This window comes from Micropterus dolomieu, linkage group LG01 (genome assembly GCF_021292245.1).
Source record: "Micropterus dolomieu isolate WLL.071019.BEF.003 ecotype Adirondacks linkage group LG01, ASM2129224v1, whole genome shotgun sequence".
Lineage (NCBI taxonomy): Eukaryota > Metazoa > Chordata > Actinopteri > Centrarchiformes > Centrarchidae > Micropterus > Micropterus dolomieu.
This window is the reverse complement of record NC_060150.1, coordinates 11,766,928-11,772,927: the sequence shown is the minus strand read 5'-3', so window position 1 is coordinate 11,772,927 and position 6,000 is coordinate 11,766,928. Positions and strand designations below refer to the sequence as shown.

The following is a 6,000-nucleotide window of genomic DNA, read 5'->3' as shown; positions in this document are numbered from 1 at the left end:
CCAAAACTATAACAGACATTGGAATATTTCTCAGGTACCCCCTGATGCTCTGAATAACTTTTATCTGATTAGCGGCAGGGACATGACCATCCCAACTTAATTCTACACTCTTGTACAGTACTATCCTTCTCCAGCAATACACTGCACTACTACAGTACTGCTCTGTACAATAATACGACACCTCAGCAGGTTCTACAGGAGGAATGTAACAAGAAGGGGAACCACTGGGGTAGATTGAGCAAGGTCATGGGTCAGCTTCTTCTTCTTCTCTTATAACGTTGTGAATAAAGATTTTTGTCTCTCAGAAGCAAATACAGAAGTAATGTGATGTTGTAGTGTCGCACAACCACCTGACATCCTGTTTACTTATTGTCAAAAGAGTTTTCTTTCAATTTCCATTAATTTCCTAACTGTAATGATATATTTTCTGTGCCTAACCATACCATAACCAGATCAGAAAAAGGAAAAATGTATTTTTGAAAAACAGTTGAAGTCCAGACAAAATAGACAAAATGGGTTTGGACATTTTAATGGAAAATTACTGCATGGACTTTGCTGTATGGATTTAGTGAATGGAATTCCTGATCCAGCATGGTTGTTTTTATTATAAATCAACAAATTAAAGTAGAGATGTGTCAGTTACAATTTTCCATTTCCATCTGACCTGCTGAAGCTGACTTTGGCCAATTCCAATTTTTGTTCTTTCATACACAAACAGTTTTGTAACTTTTCTTTAATGGAAAACTCTTTCTTTATTAGGATCCCCGCTAGCACCAGCATAAGCATTGGCTACTCTTCCTGGGGTCCACTCAATGGTATGTTCATAATAAAACTTTATTAATGAATAATAAACGTACTGAACTTTTTAAAGTTATTTAATGAACTTTTACATTTTCTCCAAAACTGCACCAAGTTACAGGACCTTCTCTCTCTCACTCAAAAACATCTCAAAATAAAAAGCGCTCCAGGTTAGGCTAGTGGACAGAGTTTTTTGTACAAATAAAATCCAACATGGCTCAGTGGCTCTTGTATATTTTAGTTGTTAATATTTGAAAGAAAACACTACCCTATTTCTAGTAGCTTATTTCTTATCTCACCATTTTCATTCTACTTAATCTTCCACCTTATTTTAATGTTTACTCACAAACTAGTTTAATCTGCTCTCCTTGCTTTTCCCTTCAGACACACACCTGCACCTGTCTCTCTCTTCCTGTGTCTGGCTGCTCTGTTGACCTTATTCCTCAGCAGTGTGTTTTTTAAAGTCGCCCACAGTTGCATTTTGGATTTTCTCACCCGCGATTCCGTTTTCACAGCAGCAGGTGAGCCGCGTGTGGAGGAGGCTTGTTATTAATGACGTACAGTAGCTGATGAATTGATGAAATGATTGAGACCAACATGACCTTGGCACTAGTCGGTATGTTCACTATTGCTTTACCTGGTCCGTGCTTGTAAAATAACCTCTTCTAATGTAATACCAGTTACGTCTCTGCCTCTCTCTGTTTCATTGCCAAGTTTACGCTGACAACCATTAATATACCTGGGGGCGATCCCCTATGTAAAATATGTGAGACAGATCGGCACCGGTCATGGCTGATTAAGCTGAAAACCGTCCAGCAGATTGATTGTTTCATCTCAAAATGAAAGAGATCTTCATGGTGGCTTGGGTATTCTTTGTGTTTGAGCAGATGGACACTAGTCATTAATTGAAATACAGTGATGGCACACGCTATCTGAATCTAGTTGAAAGCTGCGGTCTCATAGAAGTCTGCTATCAAATCCAGTCATGATGTGTAGGTTAGGTGGAGGAGACCTGTGTGGATAACAGAGAGGGGATGAAGTGTTATCATGGCAGTCTGCTTCACTGACTGCACTGCATGGTCTATTTAAAGAGATTTAGAGAGAATGAGAGAGCATGAAATAACATGTGCTTCTTATTAGCTTCTTAAGATGATTAATACATATTTTCTTTTTATTTCTTATGTTTGAATTTGTTGACTTTCCTTATGTTATCATTTAGATTCCTTCAATAAGTTTGTATACCCCTTCTCAACCCTTTGCTGTCTAGTTCTCATGTTCTCCTATAAGACTGTTAAGTAAAGACTCACAAACACCCTTTGATATAATGTGATAAAAATGAGGTAAAAAATAACCTTAACTGCAGTGCAACAAATGGCGATTGTGACTTAGTGCACAGTAGAGCTGCTAACTATATTTTCACATTAGATAAACATCACTTTAAGCCCTCCGTCAGCTCCATCCAGCTTTGACTTTTAGCACCTCCTTAATTCAAACTCTTGCTTGAAGGATTTCTCCCTTCAGCTTCTGAAGTTATCTCTACCCCATCCCCACACCTCCACCTCTCCCTCTTCTCCACTTCCTCCCGTCTCCCTCTGTAGTTCTGACTTTTTGGGGAAAGATCTGGAGCGATTATGTAACCGACCTGACGCGGAACTGTTTCATTTCTAACTGTTATCATCTTGCATGGCAAATTGTCAGTGATGACTATACCTGCTCTTGGAGCTGCTTGTGACCCCTGAACTCTCTGGGAAAATCTAAAAATGGAGGGAAATGCATCAAAACGACATCATATTGAAATACTGCTTCATACAATTAGATCAAATTTACTGAACCATATATCCTAAATGTACATATGTACCTGGATATATATCTAGGATTATCCTTTACCATAATCTTACATAATTATGTAATTATGTTGTTTTTTAAATGTGAGTTTATTTTCCTGTAAAATCCAATAACTGGCCAACCATAATGGATAAAGATAAGTTAGACACATCCAGTACAGTCTTTTCTTTTTTACAGTTTGTCGGGAAAAAAGGCTCGACTAACACGAATTTACTTTCATCGTCATTACTTCACAAGTACCAACAACGCCAGAAATATTAGAAAAGCACTTCCTTGGGATATCCCCTTTAAAATGTCCCTGAAGCTGAAAACAGGGCGCTTTAAAAGGAGAGATCAATAGGTAATATGTGAGGTGTTGAGAGGACCACGGTTCATGAAGCACTCCATTACTGACATCCAAGTCTTGCTGTTAAGAGTCTGAAGTACTTCACCTTGGGGTCAAGACCGATGTGGCGTTGCTTGGTATGCAGACAGGAGATTTCTTAATACACAGATAGTGTTTTATATATTCCTAATAAAATAGAGTTTAAATATATTGTATATTATCTATGTAATCTATTTGGATCATCCCCGAATTTAGAAGTTAAACACATTTAACAGCAGATGTAAATTTGGATTTGAATCTCTTCTGCTTTGTTTGCATGTTGGTCACAGAAAAAACTTGACCACAGATTTTGACAAAAGTTGAGGAAATGACACTCTGTTCTTGAATTTTCAAAATTGACTCAAGTCAGTGTGAAAAATTGTCTGTTTGCCTCCAATGAGAGTCCAGAAACCCAATAACACTCAAGGCTTGCTACAAACCCGCAGATTTTTGAGCTAATTTACAAGAACTAGTGTTTCAGGCGGTAAAACAAGCCACTTGTTTCATTCTATGCAGCCAATATGGCAAAGCCGGGGGAAAGTTAAGTAGAATGACGCTAAAACTTAAGTCCTGTAAGGTCAAATGGCTCACAAAGTAAAATGGCGTTTTGTCTGAGTCAGTGGTCTTTCCAGATGAATAGCAACCTAAGACTTAGTTAAACATGACTGTCAACACAATCTGGTTGTGTTCGTGTCTGTGGGTCTGTCTCTGTCTCTGCTGTTATAACCTGTTCTCCTGTATCGTTTTTTTGCTGCAAGCAAGAAAGGTGTTGAAAGAAATTTGTGATAAAAGAGGAACACGTATAACAGAGAGAAAGGGGGGAGGAGCTTTCAAGACTGTAGTGTCAGCAGACAGAGATGGAGGAAAAGAGAAAGGGGGTGTGAATGAATAATTTAGTCCCTCCATTCCCTCCCTCTTCCTTCCCGCAGAGTTGGTGATGTTACAAAGGTAGATGAGGAGAGGAAAGGAGAGGAGATGAAAGAAAGAAAGGAGATGAGGCAAGAGTAGAGGAGACAATATAAGATAAGATATACCTTATTTATTAATGTGAAGAGAGAAGAGGAAACAGAACAGAGATACGAGGAAAGGAGATGAACTGAAAGGAGAAGAGTCAAGGGGAGGAGAAAAGAGGAGTTTGTTTGGTAATTGTGTGTGTGTGTGTGTGTGTGTGTGTGTGTGTGTGTGTTTGTGTGTGTGAGAGACAAACCCGTCAACTCTAGAAAGAAAGTCAGCAATGCAGTATGATGAATGTAACTGATGCCAGATGTGTGTGTGTGTTTGTGTTATCCTCTCAGCATTCGGCAGGTGTTGTCTCTCTCCGTTCGGAGACCCACCTGCGTCACTAATCACTCGTTACCTTGGTAACAGTGGACTTCCCCGTGTCGGTGCTTCTGCGAGTGTGTGTGTGAGTGCGTGGGCGGGTGTCTGAGCGTAAACTATGACTCATCCTGCTCATTTTAGAATGGCTATCCTCACACTCCTGTCTGGGGAACACCCACCCACATCTGTTGCATCCCTGCCTGTCTCTCTTTCCCCTCTCTCATCTCTCTCCATCGTCCCCTCTTTGCTAACTCTTCTCTTCTGCTGCCCAGACTTACAGACATTTATGGCCGTTGGATTCAGTGTAACTTAACACATAAATGTTTGTCTTCAGTTTGTTCAGAGCCTTCATTAGCACGAGCTGCCACAGTCCCCTAACAAAAGAGAAGAGCCCCACCTACAGAGGTGTTGTTGGATTGACAAGTAATCCCTGAGCACTGCTATAAATCTATCTTTTATTGATAAAATGGAGAGAATGAATGAAGCTTAATTAGTGTGAACTTCATTCATTCACAAGGTGAATCTTCCATCTTAAAGGAATTGTTCAGCACTTTGGGAAGTATATAAATATATTTACTTTATTTATGAGAGTGAGAAGAAAAGATACCATCTCATGTCTGTTTGAAATGCAGAGTCAGGACGTAGTTATCCTAGCTTTGCATAAAGACTGGAAGCAGGGGGAAACAGTTACCCTGGCTCTGTCCAAAGATGAAAAATACACTTACTCGCGGTTGTTTTAATCTGTACAAAGATGACAGTGAATTTAGTGCGAGTTATGTGCTGTAGCTAGTTCTAGACAAACAGCATATCCATCCTCCCAACAGTTTGGTGCACCGTCTCTGTTTATAACACTGGTTGCCAGGTGAGCTTAGGTTTTAGTATAGGTCTCTGTACAGGTTTAATTGAACAAAAGTCTAGATGCTATGCTATGCATCTTGATTGATGTTAATCCTCTCAGTAAGAACGTGAACAACTAATTTCCCAAAAGGATTAACTATTCCTGAAAGAGAGCTATATGGTAAAGTTCTAAAACTAAAATCTAAAAGTATATTGACAACTGATGGTTCCACTAATATGTATAGTTGAACATCTTGTTCTAAAAGCATGGGCGTTAATCTGCTGCTACAACAACTCCTCTCTGCTATCTGCTATAACATCTCCACTCCTCCGGGAAGGCTTTCACCAGGTTTTGGAACCTGGCTCCTGGGATTTGCTCCCATTCAGCCACAGGAGCATCAGCGAAGTTAATAAGACCTTGCTCGCAGTTGGCTTTCCCATTTATCCTAAAGGTGTTGGATGGGGTTATGATCAGGACATATATGCAGGACAGTCAAGTTCTTCAACACCAATAATTATTTCATGCATCTGTCTTTGATCATGGGAACACTGTCATGTTGAAACAGAAAAGTTCCTTCCCAATCGGCTGACCCAAAACAGGCCCACAGTAGGACGTGAACCGTAGAGAGTACTTTTCAAAACACAAGTTACAAGTGCTTCACATAAGGCAACAAACTCACAATATTATGAGCAAATGTTAAAATTTGTAGGTACATAAAAGTCACGCCTGCCTCCATCCAGTACCCCGTCTGGTCTCAAGCACAGTTCCTCTAATTTACTGAATATGTATGAGCCTCTTGGTGAACGCATAGAAACAAAGATCAGAACCAAACAGT

General features: G+C 39.7%; 1 protein-coding gene across 3 annotated transcripts in view; it reads left to right on the top strand.

The window, feature by feature from the left end:
• Positions 1-6,000, top strand: part of LOC123975727 (fibroblast growth factor 14-like) — a 105,361-nt gene that overhangs the window by 30,425 nt on the left and 68,936 nt on the right. The window contains exon 1 of one of the 3 annotated variants that reach the window (XM_046057457.1): positions 776-815. The exons of the other annotated variants lie outside the window; for them this stretch is intronic. The gene's annotated coding sequence lies outside the window, so the exon portion shown is untranslated. Of the gene's footprint in view, positions 1-775; positions 816-6,000 lie in introns of those variants that run through there. 3 annotated transcript variants of the gene reach the window in all.